This window comes from Sinohyriopsis cumingii, chromosome 10 (assembly GCF_028554795.1).
Source record: "Sinohyriopsis cumingii isolate HCF-2022 chromosome 10, ASM2855479v2, whole genome shotgun sequence".
Taxonomy (NCBI): Eukaryota; Metazoa; Mollusca; class Bivalvia; order Unionida; family Unionidae; genus Sinohyriopsis; species Sinohyriopsis cumingii.
The window spans coordinates 50,761,934-50,775,306 of NC_142970.1; positions in this window are offsets into that span (position 1 = coordinate 50,761,934).

Here is a 13,373-nt window from a genome sequence, read left to right on the forward strand (position 1 = left end):
CGAGTGCTTCATTATTGCAGTTCAAATGCCATGATGGCGATTGAGGCAACACATTGAACGAAACTATGTTACAGAAGGAATATTTATCTTGGAATAAAATATAGGAATCTTTTTCTTTTCGATATTTATGTTTGAGTGAACTGCATTGTTTACGGTTGAATATGTTGATGAAAAATTTAAATGCTGTTTCGCACGTACCATCGTCCAATTGGTGGGACCAATTTTTTATCTGGTCATGAATATCGCTAGGCTTGATAACTTATACCAGTCACGAATGACAGACAAGCAAACACACAAACAGGAGAGAGTGTCTAGTCTGGGCATACCGAGGCGAGAGGTTCTCACGGACGCAATGCCAGACCAAAGTCCTTTATCATTACCAAACGGAACAGATTTGCCAACGTGTTAGGGCTATTATAACATGACACTGCGTGTATATCATTATTTATCTCTTGATTCTATTAAGAAGCTTACATGTAAGTACCAAAATACAAATTTACACGTACTTAAACATACATAAATCCTATTACTTTAAGTATCTGGAGATGATTAATTTCCATACCGCTTGCATGTTGCCAGGATACCAATGTACCACGAAAACATGCTTGCCCTTCACGACACAGTTCTTTCAGGATATTAACTTGAAAAGTAAGCAGTAATAGATATTTTAATCTCAAATCAAGGATGTAATGATGAACCGAAGGTATTAATCTCAGCTTTACGGTGTACATTACTTGAAGGAGTACATTCGGTAAATATAACACTCATGGCAATGGGGATTACCAAGAACAGATGTCACTATAACGACTCGAGTTTTCTTCATTTCAACCTGTTATTTTGCATAAACTGGCAAAAGAAAAGAGACAGCAGGGAAACAGTTGGGGATTTCGATTAAATGTGCAATGTATATCACTCAATATGAAATTGAAGATTAAACTTAATAAACAGTAAATATAGATTTATTTTTCCCCATTTGTTAACGACTAATGACTGGAAATTCATCATGCTTGTCAACCAGTTAAAATGACTACGGTACGAACAATTTTTTTACTTCCGTTTGAGGAGAACTATTATCGTCCCAGATGACTCTCTCAGTGTGTTACCTGACTTTAAAATAAGTAAGATCGCGAATCTATAAGGCGCTGATCTTCATACTGATTGTGAACAGAATGGCTTCTTAAGGTAAAGGCAAGATGAAAAATCGGCGAATTTCCCGAATTTTCTCAGTTCTGTCTCAAACTTGGTTTCTTTTGGGGGGTGGGGGTGGTTAAGAGAGGAGGGTGAAGGCTATTGAAATACATGGTTTGTTTTGGTGTGTTTCATATAAAGGTTCAGTACGTGAAGATATGTAACTATTTTGTTCTGCAAACTGAAATGTTTAAAAAAAATATCTAGGTCATAATAGTTTTGGAAATATATAAACTGGACATACTTTAAATCCGAATTTTTACAGATCGAGAGCAAATGTGTACACCGTAGATCTTTCCCCAAGGCAAATCGTTCTCATTGGACAGTTGGACTTTGGAGCTCCAGCGCAAAAAGTCGATGAAAAACACTCCGAAATTTTATCAGTGATGAAAGATATTTAAATCGGTATTAAATTGTTGTGGTTTTGATTCCAGCATTACATATCTTTAATTGCGATCTTAAACTTATTACTCACATTTTCTATATGGAGTATCATATATTTATACAAAGCATAACCACAAATTTACGGTAATAGATGACAGTAATTTGAGTGATATTACTGTAATAGCTGGAAGGGGGATTCGGTCTCCATCCCAGAACCCTAACCTACAAAACTAGTGATCTACAACCGGGATGTTGAGACCAAGGTAGCATTGACTATTGAATCGGCACCATATCCTGTACCCGACTGCAGCGCCCAAACCAGACGTGTTCCTGACCATGTACATTTATATCAAGAGAGTGGTGTTCTAATACAGGCGGATGTACCCCTTTTATAAAAAAAAAAGAAAAAAAAAAGGTATTTTAGTATTTTTGACGTAGACTGTTACCGTACATCTGATGGGAATGTTTTACTATGGAGAGCAATTTGCGACTTGACAAAGCTAGTTTGAGTCAAGAAATGTCATGTGTATGGAATTTCGTTTCTTCACTCCCTCAACGAAATTGTCAACATCAAATTTGTCCCTAATTATAAAGCATGAAATGTAAGATCAAACCCAGTTAAAATGCTCAGCTTCGATTAAGAGCTTTAAAAAGATAATAAAACTGATTTTACCGAAAAATCTCAAGTATGGATTAATGTAGCGTAAATCACAGATCGAAACCAACTGTAGACTTTTCAAACAAGAATGAACACTTTGCAAAGAACAGATGTCACAATCCAGTCCGTGACGAAGCTATCTTGCACATATCTTGACACTAGCAAATATACAAATTAGCCGTATCGAAGTTATCTTAAAAATCACGAACATTCCAATTAAATTTACGCTCTTCTTAGATCTATTTGCAGGGAAAAAATGCTGTTGATAGGATGATAATGTAATAATTTGTACAGGTCAATAATAGTCATCACTGATAATTTCAAAGCCGTATTAATTTAATTTCGGTCTGCCAGGTGCGAATACAATACCTTGCTGAAAATGGTCGGTGAATGCTGTTAGTAGTTTTGTTTGTTATCGCGGTAAATCGAGAACCGCTGCCAGTACAAAATTTCACAGATTGAAAATAATACGATTTTAGATACTGTGAGGTGTTTGTGGGTCGCTAGTTGATGAAAACATTTTGTCATACAAGAATACGTTTGTATTGTCTAAGCGCGAATTTCTTATCCTTCTAGCACTTGTACACAATCTCTAACCAAAAAAAAAAAATACGTTCAGTTCTACAGCAACGAAATGAAATAAAAATCAAAAATGTTACATTTCCATTAATGCATGAGATACAACACACCTGTCAGCAAGAAACGTGTACTTCATGAACGCTTTAATCCGTTTGGAGTCCACGTATCCGCTGATATGAGATGTTTGCTGAAACTACACCGGTTATCATTCCGCGCCCTATAATTAAGTCATGAAGAGTTTATACACTCACCTTATCACCGATTACATGATTTAAGATATACATTAAATAACAGTTAATGGCCCGACAAAGCGACCAGACCCGGTAATTGACCCCCTAGAAATAAAACATGTCTATCTCCGACAACAGGGGAGCCCGTAAATCTCACGGTGAACCTCTGTATAACATGAATATCAGGGTGACCCCCACCTGTTGATTTTTCCACAAACTGAGGAGTTTTCAACCAACTTTATAGATTTATGATGAATTTTCCAGCCATGTGTGAAATTGTTTTATCACTGTTTTTATTCTTGTCCATGCTGTATATGAACGCAGTTAAAAATATAAATCTGACACGCTTGCTAGTATTGACTTTACACAGATGACGAATCGCACGTAAATAGTGTCTGTTCCGTGATTGGAAGAATACGATATAAGTGAATCTTTCCGAAATTTGCTAAATCTTTGCCAACGATCATTTTCATGCGAGATTCTTTTCTAATGCACGCAAAGATATATAATTATATAGATATATCAATTGAGCGAATGAAGATTGTCTGCAAAGCTTCAACAAAATCCAAGTATCCGATATACCTTCTCTTAACGTTACTATATATATATATATATATATATATATATATATATATATATATATATATATATATATATATATATATATATATATATATATATGTGTGTGTGTGTGTGTGTGTGTGTGTGTGGATAAGTTGTCTCACTCGATTTTGTTCCATTATGGACATAATGTTTGATAATGAATACAGTCATTATAAAGTTTGATCATGAACAAAGTATACATATTTCAAATTACAGGCGAACAGAAATTAGGAAGATCGTTGAAGATTTAAGTTTTAACACTTTGTTGGCTATTATATCCCAAGGACATCAAGGCAGACAACGAGCGATAAGATTCGATTAAGCTGTGTTCTCCTTCCGAAACAAGGGTCAAGCTCGTGTGTTGAAATTGTGAATTATAATGCGTTGCACCATCACAGATTGGGATACTAACAAAAGTCATCTAAAACTCCCTATCCAACACTACAAGCATTATTCGGATCAAATAATATTGTTATTTTTTAGGCTATCGCCAAAGACCAGTCAGAGTCAAACAAGTGCCAATACCCATTAAGTTACCACATGCAAAGCAAAATAACATACACGAAAATAAAACGGGCAAAAGTTCATTATTTCTCGACAAATTTGTTTGAAAGTTTAAATATATGCGGTATACAAATGATTTGGCGTGCTTACCTCTGTTCTTGCAATGTTGATTATCAACTGCAGATATCCATTATGGCCCAGTTTGAAAATGGCATCATTTTGTAGTCCCTGCACACCATAGCGTCCTTGTTGATATTACTCGCACCAGTACAGTGACCTCCCTTGGAGTTTGGAAGAGAGAAAAAAAGTGGGTGATGGGGAGAATAATCAGTAGTTCCGCTCTGCGTCCACATATTCCTTACGTTGATCGTCGGTAAGAACAGTAACAGGAGACGCGCCACCCGTAGCTGTGGAAGATACAGGAAAACGGTAGGCACAAGAATCCAGATTATGTGCACGGTATAATTCTTCCTAAGGTTTTTTTTCTTCCCCCATTTATCAGAGAAACATTAAGGAAAATTTTAAGAAAAGGCATTAACTGCAGGATTTCTAAAGTTACCAATGCGGCATCCGCCTCAAGGAACAAACCAGCACTGCTGGATCATCGGTCCGGATATGCAGAACAATGACAACAGCTTCACAAAATGTTAAATATCAGACATCCAGAGAAACGGACGCATTGAACAGGTAACGCAGTAGATTATCAACCTTACGATACTGCAATATCATGCATATGTAATTCTGCATATATATATATATATATATATATATATATATATATATATATATATATATATATATATATATATATATATATATATATATATATATATATATATAATTGCCGAGTGATCTAAAGCGCTCTCCGTTACGGATCACTGCCATCTCACTTCTGTCTGTGTGGGTTCGAATCTTGGATTCAGCCAATGTAGGTATGTGAGAAAGCTTGTCAGTAGCTTCTCGTGGGTCGGTGGTTTTTTCCGGGGTTTTCCCGGGTTCTTCCTCCACGATTAATATTTGCCGCCATGTATAGCCTTTCGTGTGCTGAAAAATGGCGTTAAACCCAACAACAACAACATATATAGTTTGTTTACTTTGTTGTATGTTTGGTTGTCAATCTGTAAGGGATAACTTGCATCATCTGATACATACATACATCCATCCATCCATACATACATACATACATACATACATACATACATACATACATACATACATACATACATACATACATACATACATACATACATACATATATCCTTTTACTCCCTCCCTCTAGTCATCAGGTAGTATTTTAATATGAGGTATAGGAATTTTGGTCGACGTATCTCAGTCAAACATGTATGTGCACGGTTATGTTGTTACAGTGTCGTGTATAGCTACAAATTGCTTTTTTTTAAATATTACTTATAAACAATCAGTTAGATGAAAGAAAACATGATAAAACGTACAATATGAGTTTAAATAATGATAATGTACTTACAAATGTAATGGAACTACTGTGGTCTTGTATTTTGTATTGATACATGTATATATGAAGTTTAGCCTTTCCGGGGTGCAGCTGTTACAAATTCATTTCCACATAATGTACAACAAAGGTTATCGGCTAATTTTAATAACATTTTAATCAAAATTGGAATTTTAAGCTGGGAAGCTCACCATGAGCTTTCTTTTAGATAACCATGATCGATTTTGCTATTAGAAGCATTTAGAAGATATATTAAATTAAATATTTTAGTTCTTTTTGTAAGTCAGGTAGCTGTAAAAAGACGTAGGAGAAAGAGGTCTTTGAAATCAGATAGGTTGCCTTCGCCATGTTTTCCTGAGTCTTTTTTGTTATTAAGGGATGGTTCAGCTGAAGATCGGGTTTGGCGCCGAATTATTTTCAAACGCAAAGCATATCCAAGAAACATTATCGTTGTTAAAGGTGAACAATATTTTGCTTGCGCAGAGTTTATGTTATGATTTCGCTGTTATTTTCACTGGCATTTTCAAACGTACTTTGTCATACTTCTGTAATTTTCGAGGAATACTGAACTTTGTTTATGTCAGCTTCTAGAAAAAATGGTATCATAATCGTGAATAAATCACCTTGAATCTTCTGGTCGGTCGGAATCAACAGAATGCCTATAAATACCGACAAATGCACGTGTTATAATTTACATCTGTGTGTGCATATATCTAAAAGTACTTAAATTTGCAAATTTCTTTTCCGGTGGTCTAATATATATATATATATATATATATATATATATATATATATATATATATATATATATATATATATATATATATATATATATATATATATATATATATATATATATATATATATATATATATATATATATGTGTGTGTGTGTGTGTGTGTGTGTGTGTGTGTGTGTTTTCTATGGGGTTTTCAAATTTACATGGTACTTTTCCATGTGTTGTTTAAATATGCATGGTACTTTTCCTTTGGTTGTTTAAATATGCATGGTACTTTTCCATCGGTTGTTTAAATATGCATGGTACTTTTCCTTTGGTTGTTTAAACTGGGGTTAAACCTATTTACATTCTGATTAATGACTCTCAGGATAGTTCTACTCTGATGTTCCTCAAGTGTCTGACCTCTTGACTATATATTTATCAAGTACTTAAAAACATTTTCAGCCAAAAATTTATCATCAGTGCCTCCTTCATTCTGTATTTTACGGGCAATAGAATCCTCTGTACTTGGACAACCACATTCTATCCTGTGAACTTGGACTAGCACATTCTATCCTCTGAACTTGGACTAGCACATTATATCCTCTGAACTTGGACTAGCACATTCTATCTTCTGAACTTGGACTAGCACATTCTATCCTCTGAACTTGGACTAGCACATTATAGCTTCTAAACTTGGACTAGCACATTCTATCCTGTGAACTTGGCCTAGCATATTCTATCCTGTGAACTTGGACTAACACATTCTATCCTCTGAACTTGGACTAGCACATTATAGCTTCTAAACTTGGACTAGTACATTCTATCCTGTGAACGTGGACTAGCATATTCTATCCTGTGAACTTGGACTAGCACATTCTATCCTCTGAACTTGGACTAGCACATTATAGCTTCTAAACTTGGACTAGCATATTCTATCCTCTGAACTTATACTAGCACATTATAGCACCTAAACTTGGACTAGCGTATTCTATCCTGTGAACTTGGACTAGCATATTCTATCCTGTGAACTTGGACTAGCATATTCTATCCTGTGAACTTGGACTAGCATATTCTATCCTGTGAACTTGGACTAGCATATTCTATCCTGTGAACTTGGACTAGCACATTCTATCCTGTGAACTTGGACTAGCACATTCTGTCCTGTGAACTTGGACTAGCATATTCTATCCTGTGAACTTGGACTAGCACATTCTATCCTGTGAACTTGGACTAGCACATTTCATTTGTCATGGTCTAATGAATCCTCTGAACAAGGACTAGCATATTCTATTTGTCATGGTCTAATAAATCCTCTGAACTTGGTCTAGCACATTTTGTTTGTCATGGTCTAATGAATCCTCTGAATTTGGACTGGCAGATTATATTTCTTATGGGATTATTGGTCTTCTGCACATTAGTGCTTCTTGTATTTTGCTTTTGAAAGACACACATAAATACATACATACATAGATACATACATACATACATACATACATACATACATACATACATACATACATACATACATACATACATACATACATACATACATACATACATAGATGAGGGCACACCAGCGGGTTTGGTCATGTCGTGTTCTTTCTACCTCCAATGAATGGAGGCCGTAACCTCTTTCAATGTGATTTTGTAGAGCTTGCTTAGTAGGTATTGGTTTCCTCGGTCATGTACCAGTTCTCAAAGGAAGATCTGTTTCGGGAAACGGGTGCCATTCATTCTAATAACATGGCCTAGCCAGCGAAGTTGTACCTCGAGCAGCATTGCCTTGATAGTTGTTGTCTTACTTTTATCCATGATTTTGAGGTCGGTAGCCTTTACTTGCCATCGAATCCCAAGAACCGAGCCGAGATCCCAAATATTGAATTTCTTTCGCTGTTTGATGTGCTTGCGATATACTGTCCAGGTCTGGCACACGAAGAGCAGGAATGTGAGGATCACTGTGTTATACACTTTGAACTTGGTGGATAGGTTACCATTGTGATGATTGAGTGGTGACTGGCTTGCTTTGCTGATCCTTGCCGAGATCACTTTAGCAAACGAACCATCGTTGGCGATGACACTGCCTAAACATGTATAGCTGTCCACAATTTGCAACTGAGTAACGTCAAAATATAGATGATTGTATGAGGCGCACTATTGTTTGGGGCTAGCTGGAAAAGTCTTGCCAAGGCTACTTGCGAGTTAGAGTAGCTTGTAGAATTCGGAAGACCTGTAGAGCATTTCTACAGGTCACGTGTCTTGTGTGACACAAGGGAACGCTCGTCAGCAAACCGGGCTTCTCGGATGAGAACTTTCAGCGTCTTCGTATTTATGTGAGTTGTTGCAGGTTGAAGAGTGAACTGTCAAGCCAGTATCCGATATACACTCCCTCCTGGAGATCCTAGATGGCGTGGTTGAAGACGCTCGTAAAGAAGAGGGGGAAAAGGACGGTGCCAGGACTTAGCCATGTTTTACCCTGTTCGAGATTCCGAAGAGGACAGACGAGTCGCCATTTGAAAGAACCTGTCCTTTCATGTCATCGTAGAAGAGTCACATGGACTGGACAAACTTGCGCCGGCAACGACTTATTGCTCGTACAGACCAGATGACCTCTCTGTTGACTGTCGAAGGTTTTGATGAGGTCTACAAAAATAGAGTATAGGTCCAAGTTTTGCTCAATGCATTTCTCCAGGACTTGCCTAACAGTAAAGATCATGTCTACCGTACTGTGTCCTGGACGCAAACTGCACTTCATTTAAGTTAGCTTCTAACACAGTATTTAGATGGTTCAAGATGACTCGGGCAAAGATCCTGCCAGCATTGTAGAGGTGGGAGATGATCCTGTAGTTACCCCAGTAAGGTTTGCTACGTTTGTTCTTAAAGAGGAACACGATCAAGGCATCACGGGAGTGTTCTGGCATCGATTCTTGCTCCCATATCCAGTGGAGTATATCATGGAACTATTCGATTGCACATGATTCTGCTACTTTGCAAACTGCCACTGGGTGTTCATCCTTTCCGAAGAACTGTTATAGTTCATTTGGTGGAGGTAGATCTATATCCGGGCTGTTGGCGATGTTATCGAGAGTTTTTGGGTTGACAGAGGATGGCATGTTTAGCTGTCCACTGAAGTGCTCAGTGCAGCGATTTCACATCTGTTTACTGGTCTTTAATCGGCGTGGATCCATTTGCTGAGAGCAAAGGGATGCTCATTTTCTTGAATGACTGTAAAGAATTTATAGTGAACTGAATAACTGTTTAGAGTTTTTAGTGTCGGCGTGGTATTGGACTTCTTCAACCTTCATGTCCCGCCACTTTTCTTTCATCTCGTGCAGTTCTTTCTGGACACGCAACTAATATTTTGAACATGTCCACCTCGAAGGTCGAGCTCGGGTCATTTTGCCATTCCACGTATGATATTGTCTTATCCTGGATGAAGTGAATGATATGCGAATTATCACCAAAACAGTCCTGATGCAAGCGTGTCTTCGGTCCCAGAATGGCCTTTGCTGTTTTTGTTATAATGTTCTTAAATTGGCAACAATTCTCAAGGGTGATAAAAGTCTCTGGTGATTTATGCCTTCAGATTTTTTCTTTCAATCGGTTTCGATAGTATTGATATTTCAGTCTCACTGTGTTAAACAGTGTCCTGATGGTCTTCCGGTGCTTGCGCTTGTGGGAACAATGCTTAAGTTAAAAATTGAACTGTCTTTGGTCGGTCCAACACTCAGCACCTCGCAAAACGCGCGTGATTCTGACACATGCAGGTCTGACAATTACTTACTCTCAGATGCCACTGTTTGGATCTTGGATGCATCCAGGTTGTTTTGTACGTGTCATCTTTCCGGAATAGATGTTGGTGATGCACAGCATATCATTAGCACATTGCTCTGGAGGAGCACACCACTACTATTCAGCTTCCCCACGCTGTGTGGACCAAGAACTCCCTTCCAATCGCTGTTTGCTTTCCCACCTCTGGCGTTGAAATCGCCCAATATAATATGTTTCTCACTGGTGGATGTAGAGTAATTAAGCTGGTTCAAGTCCTCATGGAACTGTTCCTTTGCTTATTCGGGAATAGAGGATGTTTAACATATTTCAGCAATGTAGATGCGATAGTGAGCCAGATCCTTTGAGACAGTGGCTGGCCTTCGATCAGGTTTTGTGATAGTGTCCCTGTCCGGAAGTGGTCGGATGTTCCAGGCTCCGAGATTAATCGATTTTTTTGGGTTGTTTCTTTCTATGTAGTTATTCTACTGCCTTTGGGGTGATCTGCCAGCTGATGTAAGCTGGCCGGATGCAGTTGGACATGCAGTCTTTGGGACACCTTTTCTAAACCCTCTCTCGTATGAGGGTGGGATGTACTGTCCTAATGAGGATGCCGAGTCGTCCTGTATACTTGCGATCGTCTCCTCTGCTCTGAGTATCACGACGAGCGACCACTAGTCTAAAGGGCGTATGCGTGCAGTATTGTGACTACGACTGCCAGTGGTCATCTCCAAATATCGCTTCGTCGCAGGGCTTAATGAAGGAAATTAAAATTGCACAGAAAACCTGTGCTTGAAAAGATTTTAAAGTGGAAAAGTCGTTGCATGGGGGCAGTCTAACTCTCTCTGGCTCAGAAGTCTGGGTCTAATGGTACCATGAAACGACTGGAGACCTCCCTGGCTGAAGTTGATGGCCATGCCATTTTCTGTGCCTTGGCATGCCATACAGAACCGCAGAAATCGATCACGGGCCTGGCCTAGTTCTTGTTCAAACAAAAATTTATTTTATAAAATTAAAAAATGTTGTTTTGTCCGGGGAATTTATCACCGGTTGCCCCTCCCCCTTGTAGGTCCTGTTATCGTAGTGGTGTGCCGGGGTATAGCTGCTATCGGATGAATTCCGCTGCTAGAGGCACAGAGAGGAGAGCTGGGTGTCAGGTGGGGACAGGTGAACTACTCCGAGGAGCAAGACATATTCCCCTGTCAGAGGTGCTACCCCTTCCTGGCCCCTTGCGACCTGCATCAAATAATCTATTTGTAGTCATGGAGTTGAATTTCTAATAGTATCTGATACTTGGACAGAGCTTACCTATTTTCTAAATTATTAGAATAGATAATTTCATCCCTAATACGTCTTTAAAAAAAAGTTCTGTTTTAATTGCATGCAATTGCCTGTGAAATGTTTCAATCGTTTTGGTTTTGTGGGTTGTAGTGGAGTATGGTCAGCGCTATGTAAAGACCACGTGGATCCTGTCTAGATTTTCTACCAAACTGATACAAGAATGAATCTTTAATAATTTCCAAGAACTGGAATGAATTGTCATTACTGCTTACTGCCACGTATACTATCTCACATTTTTATTTCCTTGCCTTTACATCTTGCATAATGAGAATGTATATATTGCTTAACAGAACACCTGATTACATTACATCTTTCATAATGAGAGTATGTGTGTACCTGAATGGAACTGCTAATAAAATGATGTCATACATAATTAGAATGTGTCTATACATGAATGGAACTGCTTATCAGATTATGTCTCACCTAACGAGATTGTGTTTACACCTGAATGGAACTGCTAATAAAATTATGTCTTGCATAATGAGATTATGTGTATATCTGGATGGAACTGCTAATAAAATTATGTCTTGCATAATGAGATTGTGTGTATATCTGGATGGAACTGCTAATAAAATTATGTCATAAAAATTGAGATTGTGTGTATACCTGGATGGAACTGCTAATACAATTATGTCTTGCATAATGAGTTTGTGTGTATACCTGAACATAACTGCTGATAAAAATATGTCTTAAATAATGAGATTGTGTGTACAGCTGAATGGAACTCCTGATTACATTATGTCTTACATAATGGGAATATGTGTAGCCCTGAATGGAACTGTTGATAGAATTACATCTCACATACGGAGAATATGTGTGTAGCTGAATGGAACTGCTGATTAAAACGACCAGTATTATTTTATAAACCTTTTTACTCCCGTAAACACAACAACTCTATTGATGACTGTCTGATTAATTTTTATCCAAGCCGATGTTTGAATGTCTTTTTTCAACTGATCTTCCAAACACAGTGCCAATGGAATTAGGCTCATAAATAAATATTTTTCATACTCTTTAAAGTGGACTAAAAGAAAACAACATACTTCGTATGAATAGAGTTGATTTTCTCCTTTCGAAATATTACCCGATGCAACGAGCAGAGCTTCAGCCAAAACTATAAGTCTTGGAGTGGATTTTAGTTATTTGCTGAAGTTCTAGTTTTGTCTTTAATGCAAGGTAATACCCCATCCGAGATTACTATACAAAACCTTCAATGCAGTTTTCCACACGAAACTTAAAATGTATTTTCCACACCACTATCAGATGTAGTTTCCACACCAAACATTAAATGTAGCTTTCTATACCAAACATTACAGATAGTATTCCATACAAAACATCACAGGTAGTTTTCCATTCTAAATCTTAAATGTAGTTTTCCTTACAAAAACCTTAAAAGTAGTTTTTAACACAAAACATTACATATAGTTTACCATACAAATCATCAAATGTGGTTTTCCATTAAAAATCTTAAATGTAGTTTTCTATACAAAAACAAACTATGTAGCTTGAAATGCGAAACATTGCATGTAGTTTACCATGCAAAATTCTTAAACGTCGTTTTGCATACAAACCCTACAATATAGTTTCAGTGACCTTTGAGTTATTGTACCCAGAATGTATAAATTTAGAACCTACTTGCTGATGATTGACAAACGGCTGTGAAGTGAGACGAGACTCGTTTTTCTATGCTCTAATCTAAAACACTGCCATTGTGGTTCATCTTGTTATGTGACATGAGATGCTCTCAACGTGACTCCTCTTGTGAAGTGACATATGACTCCATCTGTCTGGGCTCTGAGACTCTACGATCGTGGTTCATCTTGTAAAGTGACACGAGACTCATTGCTTCTAGAATTTGAGACTCTGATTTCGTAGCGTTCTTATGAAGTGACATGATACTCTTTGCCTTATGGGTCTGAGACATTGACATA